Raw genomic sequence first — 20846 nt, 5'->3', positions numbered from 1 at the left:
AGTAGTCTTTTCTTTTAGACTGTTATGATCCTGCAAGGATGATGTTGCAGAAAGTATCTGCCCAAAAATATTTTGTAGGTTTGGCATTCAGGAAATTAAACTCACAATGTCCCATTGAGTTGTCCTCCTTGTCTTCAGAAACTCTACAATCTCATCTTTCTGCAAGATAACATCAATGCCAAAGCTCACACATTCTCCATAAACCCTCCCCCCTTAGGGCCCTCTCAACCTCTGTTTGGAGAGGGAAGAAAGAGCCTGAACACCAGAAAATTCCTCTCATACCTAGTTTCCTGAATTGTTAACAGGATTATAGAGTAGCCTGACATTTAGACACTTATTTGTCCATTGTGACCACCCTTAGCAATGGTTTTCTTTTTTGTTGGCTTCAGTTGTCATAGGAACCAAATTAGAAATCTGTTCAGAGCTCCCATCAGTAACATGTAGAATAAACTTCTTTCAGAAAAACCTTGTTACTACTTAGAGTTGACTAATCCAGTTTTAAGGTACATTAGGGATGGTTGTGTATTGATGAAAGCAAAGTTTGGAAAAATATAGACGAAATCCAGTTTTTGGGGGGTGACTTACTGGAAAGGGTCTTCCCAAGTAGGGGAATCTTAGTTTAAAAGGATTTTTTTTTATTCTGGAAGAGGAAACATAATTTCCAACTCATTAGGAACTAGGAATAAATGACAATTTGAACTTATTTTTTTTCCTAATGATCAATTTAAAATGGTATTGATATGTAAGATCATGTTGTCCACTGGTCAATTCCACTTTGGACTGTCCAGAAAAGAGGTAGAGTATACCTCAGTGTCTGATGCTCAGGTCTGGGATCTACTAGATTTTATCATTGATTCCTGAGCTATGATCTGGGTAATGTTGCCAGGATTGAAGCTATTTTGTGATAATTGTTAAGTAGAAAATAATGTTTAAGTTTGAAAACAAAGCCCGGGTTTTAGTGGTATTTCCATTTTTTATTAGATCTTAACTTATAGTGTGTGGGGTATTTGTGGAGCACTAACTCCTCTGGTGACAGAGCTTAGTCAGCCCTTTCCATGGTTATTCTTTCATATTTGGTGTCCCTTCATCCAACTCTCACCTATTGCTCTAGCAAGCAATAGTATGAGCAGTAGCCACACCCTGGTAAAACTTTCTTGGCATATAATATAAGCCAGGCTGAGGGTAACCTACAGGCCCCAAACCCTTTGGTGAATTAGAGGGATGCCTACTCCAAACATGTGAAGACTTCTCTGGTGGAATGGGTACATGAAATAATTTGTTCCCATGAAGATGAAGGTGGCTGAAGCAGGCACTGTGGACCTCTTAGAGCTTAGGGAAACATCAAAGACATTTAGCTACTCTGCTGCCACTGGAGATATCACCACTTCTGTCTTTTGTCTTCCCACTGTACTTTGAAGACATTGGAAGAAAGAGTGAATCTGACGACTGTGCAACTCTGCCTCACTTAAATCCAATTCATTATATCATTGGTACTCTTAGAAATAAAGGATTAAGCATAAGGAAACCTAGATTATTCACCTCAATATTTCACATTCTGGTAGGAAGACTTCATTCTACCTCTGGCTTAGGTGCCCTCTTCACTATTTTCAGTTTTTTTTTTCCTGTGTTATCCTTCATTATTAGATAGTTTGAGTACCTCAAGACAGGGACTATAATTCCTTTTCCATACATTTACATGATTTAGTCTAGTAACTGGCACATAGTAGGTAATTAATAAATGTGTATTCACTTTGACTTCTTTTTACCTCAATGGAGCTGTTTCAGTTCACTGGCTCATAATCATCATCATTATCATCATCATCATATTTGCATTTCTAGACTTCTATCAACAACAAAGATGTAGCAGCATCCACCACATGGATTAAGTTATTGAGATCTTATACTTAAACCTTCCTAAGGGAGCAGGGTGTAGTCTTGTGCTCCTGAGCATTATTTTTTTCCCATAATTCTTTGGGGTAAAGTTAAATAACCTCCACAACATCCTTTTTTTCTTTCTTTTTCCTGTACCTTTATTTGGGAGCATTGTATAATGAAAAAAAAAACATGAAAATATTTAAATAGTAGATTTTCTAGAACAGAGGTATCTAACACCCCTGCAAATGTCCTTAACAAGATTTAAATGTAATGAGGAAATGTTTAACATTTTTTTTAAATCCAATACAACAAAGGCATTGCTAATTTATGGGTTTTCTAAATCGATTTTTGGCCCACATATTTCTATTTGAGTTTAATACCAGTGCTCTAAAAGATCATTAGATCCTTACCCTCATGGGGTTGCTATATATTAGGGTCAGTCTTACCTTATTTCCCTGCAATAAGAATTAGCTTCCCTTATAATAAGAATCAGTTACCCCTATGAGCTGAAAAAGGAGGTAGCTGGATGGCTTAGTGGATCTACCACTGGACTGGAGTCAGGAACACCTGACTTCAAATACTTCCTCATACACATACTAGCTGTGTGACTGTGGACAAGTTACTTAACCTGTTTGCCTTAATCCAATGGAGAAGGAAATGGTAATCCATTCCAATATTTGTACAAATGAACACCATGGAAAGTATTAGTGTGCTATGAACCATAGGGTGATGAAGAGTTGGATATGATTGAAAGACTAAACAGCAACAATAAATGGGAACAAAACTGTATTTGGGATTTGATTAATTCCTCCCAGTCTGAAGTAGCTTCTTGATCATCCAAAGACATGAAAAACCCCACCCATGTGGAGTCAGCCCCTCCTACTTGGTGGATTTCTGATGATCACATGAGTCATGAGGGGGGGTCACATTCAGAAATGATAAATGCTACTTTATCTTTGTTATATATCTTTGATGGATATATGTTGAGACCAAGTAAACCTTATTTTATTGAAGTGTAAAATAATTTATGAATGCTTCATATAGTCCCAATGTCAAATATGAACTAATACAGTGTTAATGTTAGTCATTCCTCTAACCAAAGCTACATTAAAATAGACTCCTTTGAATGATAATTCTGGATACCATGATGGTGTCTTATTAGAATGGGTTCATGACACTGTTTCAGTGCTTTCTCTAAAATGAGATATGGAAATCAGGCCTTTCTTGCTCATTTTCATTAAGATATCCCTTCACTGTTAATCACATCCTCTGGCACTGCTTTCAGATAAACATGAAGAAAAAATACTTCCAAATGGTAGCATAATGACTTTAATGAGAAGAATAACATTTAACACAATCAAGACTAAGAAGCGGGGGCACAGTCTGCCAAATGCCCCCCATTCCAAGAATCTCACTCCTAGTTATCTGCTTCTTCCTACATCCTGTAGCTTGGAATAAGAAGAGAAAGAACATTTGCAGTAACTATTATGCTTTCAGAAAAATAAAATTAAAAGGATTGTTGCATATATTACTTCATGGTATGGCTTGGGAGGGTAAATGAAAACTCAGATAAAAATTCCTCACTACAAACATCAATTACCAGTGAGATGAAAACCCTCTGGATTAAAAAATGATAATTGTGGCTAGAGCTGTAGGAACTCAAATGCTTCAGCAATGGTAATATAAATGTAAATAGACCATATACTTTGAGCCTGTCTAGCCTGAGAAAACTTAGGGAATGATCGCTTTCAGGGTGGAAAAAAATGTGACAGATGTGGTCATTTCAACTATAGTCAAACATCTGGATACAGGGTTTCAATAGTCTGTCAGATGTGAATACACTTCAGGAAAAAAAAATACACAGATAATAACATCAATATTACACATTAAATACAGTTGGTTTATGAGTAAATAAATCAACTACTTTTAAACTTGTTTTCATTTTTGGAGGGCAGGGGAAGGAAACCAAGAACAAAAAAGAGAAATAGCTGAAACCGAGAAATATGCAATTCAGGTATATATTGTAAAAGACACAAAATTTGTATGATCAGGTTAGAGTAGAGGTAAAACTTGCCTTTAACTGTTTCCAATTCTTTCTGGGGACATTCAGGGAGAAAAATTTGGAACACTTGAAACTATGCAGTGTGGGAGATTGATATGTACCTCAAGTCAGAAAGACTTGAGTTCAAATCCAACTTCAGATACTGACTGGCTATGTGACCTGGGCACAACATTTCACCTTTGTTGATTTCAGTATCTTCATCTGTAAAATGGGCCTAATGATAACACTAACCTCAAAACACTGATATAAGGATCAAATGAAATCATATTTGTGAAATACTTTCCAAATTTTAAGTTACTATAAAAAAGCTAGATTTAAGTTCCATAAAAAAGTTCCATTATAAAGCCTTATATAATTTTTAAATTAAATTTGGTCAATTTGTGACTCTAAGATTACTTGAAATTTAAGAAATCATTCATGTAATGGAAAAATTCAGGAATTGGAATACCTGGGTTCAAATCATATTTCCACAATTTATTAAGCATGTGATTCACTCACAGAAGCACTTTAGGCTTCAATTGCCTCATCTATAAAATAGGGACTCTGAAAGTATAATAGTTGTGGTCTCCAGGTGTCCTCCAGCAACTTCCCACCCTAAATCACTAATTGTACTCTTTAACTCCTCCTGAAGACCCTCCCCAAATTCCTCCCCTAGACCATCCCTAGATTCCTCCCACAACCTTCTGTATATAAGAACCTGTCTTGTCTTCATGTATGTGAGTGTGCCATAGAATAGTGAGAACACCATAGAATGACTTAGCACAGACTTACTCTGTTTCTAACGCAAGCGAACCTTTACCAAACTTTACTTTTCTTTGGCTGAGAGAAGACTTGAGTCAAATTCATTCAGCAGGACCTGGAGTGTTGGTATTTGGGATCTCCAGAGCAACCCGAACTCTCTTTATGGGTAACCTCTTCCATAGAATTGATGAGGTGTGGGCTCTGGGAACCCCTTTGACCTCCTTGAGTCCTTGATGTATAGACTCTGAGAACCCCCCTTGAACTCTGATTTAAACATCTCATTTGATGAGGCATTTGCATGAGGCAATAAGCCTTACATTGTGGCTGGGCCCAAACCTCTGTTACTAGACAGGCTCACCCTTGAGCCTATCAAAATATCAATCCACCCTTGAACTGGCTTAGCCCACCATTGTTTGTAGTCTCCAGGTATCCTCCAGCAACTTCCCACCTTTAATCACTCATTGACCTCATTAATTCTTCCTGAAGATCCTCCCCAAACTCCTCCTCTGGACTACCTTTAGTTTCCTCCCACAACGTTCTGTATATAAGATCCCATCTTCCCTCCATGTGAGTGAGAGTTCCATAGAATGACCTAGAATACACTTACTCTGTGTCTAATACAAGCAAACTTTTAACAAACATTACTTTTCTTTGGTTGAAAAGACTTGAGTTGAATTCATTCGGCAGAACCTGGCGTGTTGGTATTTTGGGGTCTACAGAACAACCCTAAGCCTATTTATGGGTAACCTCTTCAGAATGACTGAGGGGCAGGACTTCTACGGGCATACTTTGTAAAATAGATTCTTCCCCTAGAAGTGAAAAAGTACTTGTTTGTTAAAGTGGGCAGTATGAATATAAATAAACATAACATAAGCACTCAGATATTGTCATTCCTCAGTCAGCTGGCCTTTAGAAAAGTGCATACAAAAAAAAAAATAATAAGATGCCTGGGCCCCCAGCAACATCAGCTGGGATTCCTGGCCATGCACAAAAGGTTTATCTGACTACTTTGCACTCTATCCTTAGATGTAATCTAGCTTCAAAACATCTCTAGCACTTAGCATGGTGCTTAGAAAGTTGAAAGTGTTTACTTAAATGCTTGTTGACTTAACTCATCTTGAATTATAATGTTCAGCTTTGTTCAATAATTCACTTTGTATGCCTTTTTTTAATATACTCCAATGACTCTTATCTCTTCTTTCCATTATATACCTAGGTTTGAGCAAACTAGTGTGAAAGTGCCAATCAGTAGCACATATAAGGGAAACCCTTCTAGGGCAATTTCCAGGTAATGTCTCTGTATTCTACTGCCTTTTAACCCCATTAGGCTTTTTTCTCCTAATGTTATATTTGGACTATAGAATTTTGCTCAGAAATAAGCAAACTGGTATCCATATACTGACCAAAGTGAATGCAGCAAATGGAAGTGCTCTTAGAAAGGAAGTGTTTGTGTCTTTTTAGAAAAATAAAATAAGATAAAATAAAACACTAGAATGTCAGAGTTGGAGGTAAACATATAGATCCTCTAGACCAATACCTTTATTTCATACAACAAGAAAAAAAAAGCTTCTTATATATGAAATTTTTTGCCCATTGGCACAAAATGCAGACAAATCTAGAGAGCACATTTTCTAATTCTAAGCTGTCATTTTTCCAGCACACAATAATTAGGAGATAAAGCAAAAGACAGCCAAAGATTAAAACAGAATGAGTTTGGGATGCTACCTTAGGAATGGTTATATGGGAGTGGCAAGGTGATACAATGAATAGAGCACCGGCCCTGGAATCAGGAGGACCTGAGTTCAAATCCAGCCTCAGACACTTGACACACTTACAAGCTGTGTGACCTTGGGCTAGTTACTTAATCCCAATAGCCCTGCCCTCCCCCCTCCAAAAAGTAAAAAAGAATGGTTATATGAATTTTGGAACTGAATATTTAAAAAATTGAACATTTAAAATCATCTTTCCATGTATTTAGGAAACACACACTTATGTATAAGTGTATATTTTAAATTATTATATAGACGGTATACAGAAGTGAATAGAGCACAGGCCTGGAGTCAAGGAGATGCATCTTCAAGAGTTCAAATCTGACCTCAGACACTTACTAGCTGTTTGACCCTGGGCAAATCATTTAATCCTGTGCCTCAGTTTCCTCATCTGTAAAGTAGAATGGAAAACCTCTCCAGTAAAAGAAAATCCTCAAGTTAGGTCACCATGAGTTGAATAAGACTGAAAATGACTGAACAACATAAAATTAAGCTTGTGAGGGTTCAATTCATAAGAAGGATGATGTGATTACTTGAGAGCTAGCCTTGGAGACAGGATGATTTGATTACAACTTTTGACTCTGATTAAAGGTATGGCCTTAGATATGTCTTTTAATTTCTCATTATCTTAGTAAATTGTTTAAGAATCTAAGTTACAGTAAAGGTACCAACCCATATTGGTAAAAGGAGTTTCATTTTTACGAAAATCACATATTTAGTTCCTCACACACTTGAATTTTGGAGTTCTATAATACAACCTAGAAAGGGCAAATTTACATGATTAGATATAAGTTTAAGTAATATAACAACTAATAAGATATATTAATAATGTGTTTTCTCCTTCATTAAGTGAAATCAAGTCACTAAAGTATAAATATGAAATGTGAGAATATGAAAAATAAAATTACTAAAATTACATTCAGAAAGCCAGATGAATTGAAAGGAGACATTCTATAAATGTGATTTGGAGCAATTTTCACTTGGCTATATATAGCCAGGGTTTCTGTCCATGAGAAGTCTGTTCATATCATTACACCATTTATCAATTGGGGTATGAATCTTTTTCCTATAATTTGGTAAAAGATGTGTGTGAATATATATATAGATAAATAGATATAGATATATAGATATAATATTTGAACTGAGTCTTTGATCAGAGAAATTCACTGTAAATTATATATATATATGTATATTTCCCCTAGTTTTTTTCCTTTTAAAATTACCTTTAATAGACAACTGTATAATTTTATGTAATCTAAACTATCTTCAATTATCCTTTCTATTTTTGTTTGGTCATGATTTTTTTTTCTATCAATAAATTTTGATAGGTATTTTTTCAAGTTTCTCAAATTTGTTTATGATGTGACTTTATATTTATGTTGTAGGTACAATTGAAACTTATTTTTAATATAAGGTCTGAAGTGTTTTCCTGAATCTTATTTCTTTCATACTGTCATCTGATTTTCCCATCAGTTTTTCTCAATTGTTGAATTCTTGTCATTATAGAAATACAAATAAAAATATGTGAGATTTCCCTTCATACTCATCAGAGAAATAAAGAGGATTAGAAAAATGAAAAGTGACAAATATTAGAGAAGCTATGGGAAAACTGTCATTTATATGTGGTTGGTAGAACTATGAATGGCTGTCACCATGAAGGAAAACCATTTTTAATTATGCACAAAAAGTACAAAACAGAGCATCCCCTCTGATCCTACTATACTAATGCTTGGTTTGTTTCCAAAAGGATTGAAGAAAGACAAAAGGTCATTTAAGTATCTAAACATACATCAGCTCATTTTTGTGGTTTGTGGAATGTAAATATGATGGATGAGTCATACTGAAATGAAATTAATGATTTCAAATAGATATGGAAAGATTTATATGAACTGATACAGAGTGAAGTGAGAAGAGAATAGGTTAAACCATAATATCATTATTATAAAGTGAACAAAATTGAGGACTTTTATATAATTATGAAGCACAAAATGAACAGTACTAGAAGATCAATATTGAAAAATTAAATGACTTTGAATTCTGAGTACTATGATCAATATAGATTGCAAAGAAGAGATTGAAGATATAACATGTCACCGTTATAGAGAATTGATGGATTTAGAGTGTGAAATGACACATAAATATATATATATATATATATATATATATATATATATATATATATATACACACACACACATCTCTATCTCTATATCCATCTCTGTATCTATAGGTATAAAATATATTGTAGCCAATTGTTTTACTTGATTGTTCCTATCTGTTAGAAGAAGTTTTTTTTTCTTTTCTATAATTCTGGGGAATGGATAAAAAATAAATAGATTTATATTAATTTAAAAATTAGATTTGGAGAACTGCTACAGTTAAGAAAATTTGCGTTAACTTTCTATTGATTTCCCTGTAGTACTAACTTTGCTTAACCATTTTGCTTTCTCACAAGAGGTCTTTTATGAAGAAGGATTACTTTGTAAGTATTTATAACATAAAAATCAAAACACATCAATAAAAGAATAAATGAGGGCAGCTAGGTGGCACAGAGGATAGAGTGCCAAGTCTAGGGTCAGGAAGACTTATTTTCATGAGTTCAAAACTAGCTGTATTACTCTAACTAATCACTTAACCTTGTTTGCTTCAGGTCCTCATCTGTGGACTGAACTAGATAAGGCAGACTCCTCCAGGGTCTTTGCCTCTGGAAAAAGTCAAATATGGTCACAAAGACTCATAAACAACTGAAAAATGACTATGCAACATAATTGAGAAATGAAAAGATTATCATGCATCATGTAATAGCTGTGAACAATTGTCTATGATGTTACAAATGAACTGTGTAAAAAAGGAAATATTAGCAGCTTTTTTTTCTATTTTAGTAGAATTATTTTGAAGAAGGAATATCCAAAGGGCTTGTTACATTTTTAAACCTGTCTATATCTGTTCAAATCTAGAATTATACTTTATTATTGAGATATTCCAAAAGACCAATAAATTTCTTCATTGTATGTACATGGCTCACTGAGGCAGGTCACAACAGAATTTTGAAATTTTGAATATGATTTCCTGTTTAAAAAATCTATTTAATTTTAACACTTATTTTTTTAAATTTAGAAATCTCTCCCACACCCTCCTCAAGTCACTGAAAACATGAACAATATGATATAAATTATACTAGTGAAATGATGGAAAACACATTTCCACATTAGCCATATTTTTAAAATGAAGAAAAATAAAGAAAGAAAATTATATTTAATTTGTACTCAGAGTTCTTCAGTTCTCTATCTGGAGGCAGACAGAATTGTTTCATCATGAGTCCTTTGGAATTATCTTGAATCATTGTGTTGTCTGTACTTCTAGAGCTATCGGTTTTCCTCATCAATGACAAGAGCCATCACAACACTGAGTGTGATATATTAGGAAATAGAAATAGCATTTAAAATAACAGTTTTGAAGTCCATTTGAAGCTGATCAACTGTATAAAGAGGAAATTCATGCTGAAAGAACATAGTCTAGGTCATGAAGTGAGCATGAAATCATTAACAATGTTGTAATTTTTTTAATCTTAGGGAAAAGAAAATATTGAAAGAATAGAGGAAATCACTTAATACAAAGAAAAAACAATTGAAATATCAATAACTATTCATCCATTTGTCTTCTTTCTCATATTTATAAACTCTTTGTGGAAATGAACTACAGATATATCAAAAGTAAATGATTTGAAAAAATAAAAAAGGAACAGTAGGTTTCCACAAATGATTTTCTACAACATACCATATACTCAGTCATACAATTGACTGAAAAGTATAGAGGATTCTGTTGTGTTTACCATTTGTAGATTGACTACATAAATAAATAAAGTAAATTAAAGCACTTGCTTCAGTCTTAAAAAGCTCCTTTCCATGGTCATAAACATAGTATTTTAAATTTTAATAAAAAGCATTAACTGTTATATTTAAAATATATTTTCTACATTTCTTATGTTAATTTAGTCCCACAATTTCAGAGCAATGATTCTATAGCTATTATTTGCTTCTGCAGTACTTATAAAAGCCCCTTAAATTCTATCAATATTGAAGATAGTAAATGTGTGGGTTTGTTTCACTTGACTACATTTGTTTGTTATAAAAAAATTATGTGTGTATGTATGTGTGTATATATGATGTCAGGAGATGGTAGAGATGGATGAGTTCTGCAAAGAGATATGTGGGGGTGGGTCAACTAGGAACATAACTGTCAAAAAGGACACAAAAGAGGGACAATGAGCATTTTATTTTCCTAAAACACAGAAGAAAACAAGTTCAGAGGGAAACACATATAAAGACTCCTTTGAAATTAACATGGTAAACTATGTGCATATCCACATCTATATGTGCATATACATTTTATGTACATAAACATATGTGTATGTATCAAACTTACACAAATATATTTATATTTAAAGGAAGCTGTATGTCAAAGGTTTCTTTTATGATATAAAGAAAAAAGAAAACTGAATGTATTTGTTTTATATGTTTGTGAATGTATTATATCTGGAAAAAAAGTTAATATACAACAACAATTACAGTTTAATGACAAATTAAAATTTAATGGTCATATTTTTATGTGGAATGTAAAGATTCTGAATTAATTAGAATTATTGTTCATGAATAGTAATTACTTTCTAAACTGTTCATATGTTTTGTTTTTAATTAAATTAGTTTTCTGTAACATAGAACTGATTGTTGGTTAGAAAAAAATGTGTCACAGATTTGTTTAGCAGAGCAATAATGATAATTAATGTAGTCATTATGAAAATTCACTGATCCCTCCAAATCAAAGAATATTTTATGCCTAAGAATTAATGACCAATAGGTCACAAAACAACTTCAGAATTATCTAAAATAACAAATTAGTGTATTTGTTTTACATGGCCATAGTCAATAAAAAGATACTATGTATCTGTCTATCTATCTGTACACAAAATAATGCATTTTTCACTTTCCTGCTTTTTGTTTTATAGTGACTTATGAAATAATTAAGTTTTCTTCCCAAGTCAACAAACATTTATTAAGTCCTGGCTATATACCAGGTTCTGAGCTTAGAGCTAAAAACAAATAGAACAGATAAGACAGTCCCTTAAAGCAAACACTTTATAATCTGATTGATGAGTTCAACACATAAAAGGGAGTTGAAAGGGGAAGTGGGGAAATGGTGTTGAAGTTCAGAGAGTCAGGAACAGGCTAGAAGAAAAGTGAAAAAATAAGCATGGCTTCCTTGGCACTTCCATGAAAGGAAAGCTCAGGGAGGAATGCACTCACTAATTGAACTAGTAGTCCTGCGGGAGCACAACAATTTTCTATGGTGAGGGGATTTATCCTTCTTCCATTGTACAAAGACAGGAGAGAAATATTGGCTACTTTTATTATTTTGATGTAGATTCCAGTGTTATCAACAACAGCATGGCCTTGGAGACCCAATCCAGTCACCTAAAGTTCATTATTTTATTGTTGCAACTGTTTTTTGTGCTGTTTGTTCATGGAGAGAGTTGTAGCAGTTATTTTCTCTTTCCCAACAAATCATCACATATTAACTGGTTCAAAAATTCTTAAGTATAACATTATTTTGCCTCAAAAATCAAAGTGGAAATTTCACAAACTACATTTCACCTCAATTTCTGTCTGATTTCATCACTGTCACACTTACAAAAATTAATAGAGGGCGACACACACACACAAAACTAGCCATGTGACCTTGGGCAAGTCACTTAAGCCCAATTGCCCCTCCAAAAGGCAAAAAAAAAAGAAAATCAATAGAAGCATATAAGCAATTAATCAAAATCTATTTAGCATCTTTGCATAATGGTTCTGTATTAGAACATTTGTGGTTGACATTTCTGTGTGTGTTTGTGTGTGTGTGTGTGTGTGTGTGTGTGAGTGTGTGTGTTAGGGAGGGAGGGAATTGTGGAAAGAAAGATAATGGAACTTAAAGTTCAATGACCTAGAATGGAATTCCATATACTATATGCGTGAGTTCGGAGGAGTCAGACTCTGCCAGAAACAGGACAGATAAGGCTTTCTTGACTTCCTGGGACATAGAACAGGGAAATTTCAATTCAGAGTCAGAGCAAAGATGGCAGAGAAGAGAAAAGAAGGTTATTAAGCTCTTCCTTGTAACCTCAGAAACAACATTAAATCCAGTCTTTAAACAGATTCTGGAGATGAAAGAGCCAAAAAAGGCTGAGTGAAATTACTTTAAGGTAAATTAATTTTGAGATAACTTGAAGGACTTCAGTAAAAGTTTGTCTCACTTTTGTTTTTACTTGGGGAGCACAGCCCAATGCAAATGGTAATCTCCTAGACTCAGCACAGATCAGCAACTGAGGTCCCTGGGTGTTACAGTGAGGACTCCAGACCCTGTGCAAAAAAGCAAATTGTGAGTTGGAAACTTGGCACAACAGGCATGATTAGGCCAGGTCACCCAAAATGCAGTGGGCAAACTGCAAGCACCTGAGCCATTCTCATGGAAAGCATGTGACCAGATCACAGGCCACCAGCATAAGAAGCATTTGATATCCTCCAATGTGCTCCTGGAGAACACTTCAACTTTAAAAATTGCAAAATAAACTGAAAAAATGAGTAAGAAACAGAAAATATCCCTGATGATAGAAAACTACTATGGTGACAGGGAAAATGAAAACACAAACTTAGAAGAGGACATCAAAATGTCTACATGTGAAGCCTTAAAGGGAAATATGAATTGGTCTCAAGCCCAAAAATTCATTAGAAGAGTTAAAAAATAATCTTAAAAACAAAGTAAAAGAAGTAGAAGAAAAAAAATGGAGAAAAGAAAGGAGAGATATTCTGGAGAATTTAGAAGGAAAAAAAAAAGATTCAACATCTTGGAAAAGGAAGCACAAAAGCTGATTGAATATAATTGGCCAAACAGAAAACAACTCGCTTAAAATAACAAGTGGCTAAATGAAAACAGAGGCATAATAGCTAATTCAAGAAAATAACTCCTTAAAAATTAGAATAGGAAAATGTAAGTTAATGACTCTATGTGACATCAAGAATCAGCTGAACATAGGGTGGCCAGGTAGCACAGCAAGTAAGAGCACTGGCTCCAGTGTTGGGATTGACATGGAGATCTAATCCTGGGCTCAGACAATCAGCACCACACCCGGAAAGAACTGGCGGTGTAACCTTGAGCAAGTTACTTAACCCCGATTGCTTAATTAAAAAAAAAAAAAAGAATCAGCTGAACAAAATCTAAAGGGTGAAAAAAATAGAAGGAAGTGAAAAATACCTCATTGGAAAAAAAAATGCTAATCTGACAATTAGACTTAGGAGAGATAATTTAAGCTTTAGTAGAATACCTAAAAGCCATGATAAAAAGAAAAAAAAAGAACCTGGACAGTATCTTTTAAGAAATTATCAAGACAATCTATCCTAATATCCTAGAACCAGAGGGTAAAATAAATAAATAATGAAATTTAAAAAAAAAATTCACTCTTAAACCTCTGAAAGAGATCACAAAATGAAAACTCCAAAGAATTTTGTAGCCAAATTCCAGAATCTTACAGTCAAGTAGTAAATAGTGTAAGCAGCTAGAAAGAAACAATTAAAATATCAAGGAACCATAGTGAGGATTAAATAAGATTTAGTAGCCCTGTTGTATATATGTGTTTCCTGAATGTATACTTCAAATGATCAAAGGGGTTGGATTATGATATTCTGGAAAGCTAGAGAGCTTGAATTACAATGTAGAATCAACTACACAGGAAAATTCAGCATATTCTTTCAGGGGAATGAACAGACATACAATGAAATAGGGAACTTTCAAGCTATCTTTATAAAAAGAAAAGTGCTAAACAGAAAATTCAATCTTCAAGTATAAGACTCCAGAAAAACATAGCAACATATTATTAAATAAGAATTAAACTCTTTTCCCTATATGGGAAGACAATTGTTACTTGAGAATAGTATCTCTATTAGGGCAGTTAGAAGGGACACACATTTCCAGAGAGAATGGGTATAAGTTTACTTTGATCTGACTCTACACACACACAAAATAAATAAATAAATAAATATATAAATATAAGGGATGGACAAAAAGATATTGTACTAGGAAATGAGGAAAGTGAGAGCCAGATTAGGGTAAATTGCTTCACATGAAGAGGCTCAAAATATTACAAAGAGGATAAGAAGGGTAATAGGGGTGAACATTGTTGGAACCTTACTCTCATTGGATTTGGCTCAAGAAGGAAATGACATACACTCTAGTAGATATACATATTTGTCTCACCCACAGGGAGGTGGAGCGGAAAGAGGACAGAAAAGGGAAGGGACATACTGATAGAAGTGAGGGAAAATTGAGAGAGGTGATGATCAGAAGCAAAATCTGGTGAGGATACAGGCAAAAGGTTAGAGCAGAATATATTATGCTTCAGCTGAAGTGAAAAAAAAATAAGCAAGGGCAGCAATCCTCATCTCAGACAAAGAAAAAGCAAAAAATAGGTCTAAAGAAATACGGAAGGAAATCACATCTCCCTAAAAGGGACCATAGAAAATGAAGTAATATCAATATGAAACATATATGCCCCTAGTGGTATAGCATCCATATTGTTAGAGAAGAAGTTATGGCAATTACAGGAAGAAATAGGTAATAAAACTATACTAGTGGGAGACCTCAACCTGCTCCTCTAAGAACTAGATGTATGTCACAACAAAATAAACAAGAAAGAAGTTAAGGAAGTGAGTAGAATTTTAGAAAAGTTAGACATGGTAGACCTCTGAAGAAAATTGAATAGGAATAGAAATTAATATATCTTTTTCTTAGTAATATGTGGCATAGAAACCTTACCATCCAATGCAGAAAAGTAGAAATATTGTAATAAAAATTATATGTAATAAAAGTGCAACAGACTAAAAACTGATAACTAAACAATGTACTCTTAAAGAATGAGTGGGTCAAAAAAATCATAGAAAGAATGAATAATTTCATCACAGAGAAGGACAATAATGGCACAACATAGGAAAACTTATTGGATACAGTTAAAGCAGTTTTTAGGGTAAATTTTATATCTCTAAATTTTTATATGGACAAAGTAGAGAAAAAGGAGATCAATGAATTGGACATGCAACTAAAGAAGCTAGGGGAAAAAATTAAAAATGCCAAATTAGAAATTCTGAAAAATCAAAGCAAATATTAATAACACCGAAAAGAAGAAAACTAATCAAATAATCAATAAAAGTTGAGAGCTAGTTTTATGAAAAACGTAAAAATAGTTATACCTATGATAAATTTGGTTTAAAAAAAAGGAAAGAAGAAAAACAAATTATGAGTTTCAAAGATGAAAAGATTGAAAGTCACCACCAAACAAAATGCCCAAATAACACCATTTCAGAAAGAAAAAAAAATAAATTGAATAAACCATCAATCAACTCCCTAAGAAAAAATCTCCAGGGTCAGATGCTTTTACAAGTGAATTCTATCAAACATTTAAATAATAATTAATTCTAATACTATGCAAATTATTTGGAAAAATAGAAAAAAAAGGGGGAAGTTCTACCAAATTCCTCTCATGACACAAGTATGGTGTTAATACCTAAGCCATGAAAAGCCAAAGCAGAGAAAAAAAATTATAGAACCCTTTGTCTAATGGATATCGATGTAAAAAGTTAAATAAAAGTATAACAAAGAGATTACAGCAATTTATCACCAGGATAATACACTCTGACCAGGTGGTATTTATACCTGAAATGCAGGACTGTTTCAATATTAGTAAAACTACCACCCTAATTGACCACATCTGTAACAAATCTAACAGAAGTCAAACGAATATCTAATTAGATGGATAAAAAGATTTTGACACAATGCAGAACTCATTCCTTATTAAAAGGGGGAAAAAACACTAGAAACGAAAGAATAAATGTTGTTTTACTTATAATGACAAGTAGTATCATTCTAAGGCCATCAGCAAGCATTACATGCAACTAGGATAAGTTAGAAGTATTCCGAATTAAGAACAGCGACAAAACATAGATGTGCTTTATCACCACTATTATTCAATATTATACTAGAAATATTAGTTTTAACTATAAAAAAGAAATTGAAGGAATTAGATTACACAGTGAGGAAACAAAACTATCATTCTTTGCACACTTTCAGAATTATAGCGAATCAACTAGAATTTTACTTGAAACAACAATTTTGGCTAACTTGCAGCATATGAAATAAACCCACATAAATCATCAGCATTTTTGCATATTGCCAACAATGAGAGAGAGAGAGGAATACCATTTAAAATAATGTAGAGAATATAAAATATTAAGGAGACTACCTGCCAAGATGATCCCAGGAACTACATGAACACAATTACAAAACACTTTTCATACAAATAAAATCAGATCTAAACAATGGGAAAAACATCAGTTGCTCATGGGTAGGCTGGGCTAATATAATGAAAATGACAATTCTACCTAAATTAATTGACTTATTCAATAAAACTAACAAAATTATTTAATGAAGTTAGAAAAATAAAATAATTCATCTAGGAGAACAAAAGGTCAAGAATATGAAGGGAATTACTGAGAAAATGAGAATGAGAAATGAGGAAAAAATGCAAAGGAAGTTAATCTAGCCATACTATATATATATATATATATATATACATACATACATACATATATATGCATGTATATATATATTATAAAGTGGCAATCATCAAAACTATTTAATACTGGATAAGAAATAGGGTGGGGGGTTAGTGGAATAGATTAGGTGTCTAAGACATAGCAGCAAATGATTATAGAAATCTACTGTTTGATATACCCAAAGATCAGCTTCTGAGAAAAGAATTCATTATCTGACAAAAATTGCTAGGAAAACTGTAAAATAGTATGGCAGAAGCTAGGCATTGACAACATCTCACACTGTATACCAAGATAAATTCAAAATAAATGTATGATTTAGACATAAGAAATGATACCATAAGCAAATTAGGAGAGCAAGAAATAGTTTACCTGTCAGATGTATGGAGAAGGTAAGAATTTATGACAAAACAAGAGAGAGAGAACATTATGAAATTCAAAATGGATAATTTTGATTACATTAATTTGAAGAGGTTTTTTTTTCCAAAAATGAAACCAGTACTATCAAAACAAGACAGGAAGCAGAAAGGGGGGAAACATTTTTTTAGCCATTTTTACTGATAAAGGATTCATTTAAATATATAGAGAATTGAGTCTACTTAACAAGAATACTAGTCATTTTCCGGTTTATACCTAGTCAAAGGATGTTACCAGGCAGTTTTCAGAGGAAAAATCTAAAGTTATCAATATTCATATAAAAATCTTCTAAATTGCTATTGATTAGAGAAATGCAAATTAAAACAACTCTGACATACCAGGTTGGGCCTGTGTTGGGTATAATGGAGTGATTATAAAAAAAAATAAAATTGATTAAGAAAAGGTCAAAAAGGACCAATCATATTACAAAAATTGTTCATGAAAGGAAAAACTAATATGGAGAAAACAGGTAGGAGTGGAGGATTAGTAATGTTGCAAACAATGTAATCTGGCTTGCCGAGGAAGCAGTGTACATATCTGGAAGTTTGTAGTATCTTTTAATCATGTAGAGAGGTAAGAAAACCTGCTAACAGGGTGGGCAAGGGACTTTTGGTGGGGTGGGTGGGATGGAGAGTGAGAGGGTGGTGGGGAGATGGTTAGGTAACAGGGATGGGGTAAATAGAAGCTGAGAGGGGTGGCTAGGTGGTGTAGTGAATAGAATACTGGTCCTGAAGTCAGAAGGAACGGAGTTCAAATCGGGCCTCAGACACTTGTCACACTCACTAGTTGTGTGACCTTGGGGAAGTCACTTAATCCCAATTTCCCTGCCTTCCTCCCTCCAAAAAGGAAAAAAAAAGCTGAGAAATAAATAGTAAGTGATAATAGGATGGAGAGAATTTCACAAAAACAGTGATTATATTTTTGAATGTGAATGGGATTTTTATAGCAGCTCTCTTTATTGTGACAAAGAACTGGAAACTGCACATTTCCCCATGAGTTGGGTAATAATTGTACAAGTGATGGTTGTGATGGGATACTACTGTACTATAAGAAAATATGAAGTCAATGATTGTAGAAAGTCATGGAAATACATTCATGAATAGTGAAGAACAAAATGAGAAGAAGCAAGACAGAACATTGTGTACAGTAACAGTAACGTTTGTGTTTTTTTGGAGGGCAATTGGGGTTCAGTGACTTGCCCAAGGTCACATGGTTAGTCTTTGTGTTAAGTGTCTGAGACCCAATTTGAACTCAGGTCCTCCTGACTCCAGGGTCAGTGTTCTATTCACTGTGCCACCTAGCCACCCCAACAGTAATGTTTTAAGAATGACTTTGAATGAGTAAGTTATTTTGAATATTATGCATACTCAATAACTATAGACAACATATAGATAATGATACTATCTGCATCCAGAGAAAGAACTGATAAATAGAAGTATGTATAGAATAATTTACACACACACACATATATATATATATACTCACATATACATATAAGCACATATATTTGTATTGTGTATATTTGTGCATGCATACATACATGCATAAATTCACACACACACACCTATCTGTGTCTAAGGGAAGCCATCTCTAGGGCAGGGCTGGAGGTGAGAAGAAAAAGGGAAAAAAAGAAATTTACATGATGAGGTTATTTGATATTTTAAAGGGATAGTTGTACATAACAGATTTGCAGCTTCATGTGCAAGTATCTTTTTTTAATTATAGTTTGTTATGGAAATGCTTTTTTTATTCCATGAATTAAAAATAAAATAAAAATTAAATATTAGAGAAAACACTAACAATGAAGACAAAACAAAAAAAACTAAACTAAAAATGTCATATCAGTTAATGTTTTCATATTAATAAAAATAATTTCTTTTAGCATAAAAAATAAAGCTTTCTGCTATCTCCTGCGTCTGTATATTTGTGTAGACTGTTCCTCAAGCATGTAATCAACTGTCTCTTCATCTCAGATCTTTCAAAACCCATCACTTCCTTCAAGTTTCAGTATGAGTGTTATATCTTTCCTTCTAGGTACAAGTTCTCTCCCAGAGAAATTTTTCTTCAGCTTCTTGTATCTCAATCTTGCTGTCATAACCTAAAATTTATCCATGAGGGCAGGAATTGCATCTTTGTCTCTACAGTATCAGTACTTAGTAATTAAACATGTATTAAATATATGATATGTGTCTGGTGCTGTGAGAGGTGTTGGGAGGTGATAGGATTAGCATTTTCCTGCTGCATTTTCCCTAATTTCTGTGATTTCCTCCCTACCATAGATCATGATTCGTTCTATCTTCACCGACACAACTTCCTATTCTGGGGGTAAAAAAATAATGTCCAAGCTGCATGTAATCAATGTCTTACAATTGATGGGTACCTGAAACTATGAGAGGCAACATATGATAATGAAGCATTGACCAAACCCATTTCAAGATGGAGATGAAGGATGTTGTGTCCAGAGAAGCTGAGCTCCACTCTGTTCTTGTTATAAAACTTTTCTCTGTTCGTAGAAAGGAAACCTCCCTTATTCAACCACTCAGGAGTGTATTATCTCATCCCAACATAGAACATACAAGATGGTACGGACATTACTGTCACACCTAAAACTGGAGACACCAATGCAAAAGGGAGACAGTTTCTATCTTCAAGGAGCAAATTTTCCTAGAGGGAAGTAATGCATTGACAGATAGTGAACAGAAATTACATACAAGATTTCTAACATTTTACCCTCCCTAGGGTTCTCCAATATTCTAAAGGGGGCATTGGGGTAAACATCCTAACTGCCATTGACTTCAGTCTCTCCTCATTGTCTTCATCCAATGTTAGAGTATCCTTGCACTTCAGTTCAGTTTAAGAATATAAGAGTAGGATTAGCTTTAGATAGGTATATTTATTCCGAGGCTGTAGTAAGAGGAAATATACAAATGCCTACTCACCGAATACACCTTTGGGGCATAACTCTGGGGAAGGAGGGAGATTAGATACATACATTTTGGTTGATATACTGCCTAGTTCTCCTAAATTCAATGTTGAAAGTACTATGTGGCTGAAGTTTTGGGTAGCCAGGTTTCTCGCGGCTTCTTCCTAGACTGGCTGCAAATTCTGGCCTGCCTTCCTGCTTCTAAGATGACTGTGTCATGAATTGGGTCTCCACTGCCTGCCCTTAGAACTGAAAAAGAGACAAGAAAAACAGAAGAGTACTCCAAACCAGTTTCTAGGAGCCACTGAGTTAAGGAGAGAGAGAAATAGAGAGAGGGACACAGGGAGAGAGACAGACAGAGACACAGAGAGACAGAGACAGACAGAGACACAGAGAGACAGAGACAGACAGAGACAGAGACA

This window comes from Petaurus breviceps, unplaced genomic scaffold (assembly GCF_028583685.1).
Source record: "Petaurus breviceps papuanus isolate PSGF00001 unplaced genomic scaffold, PetGlider_PUasm1.0 126, whole genome shotgun sequence".
Lineage (NCBI taxonomy): Eukaryota > Metazoa > Chordata > Mammalia > Diprotodontia > Petauridae > Petaurus > Petaurus breviceps.
The sequence above is the reverse complement of the archived record's forward strand: the minus strand, read 5'-3'. Positions refer to the sequence as shown.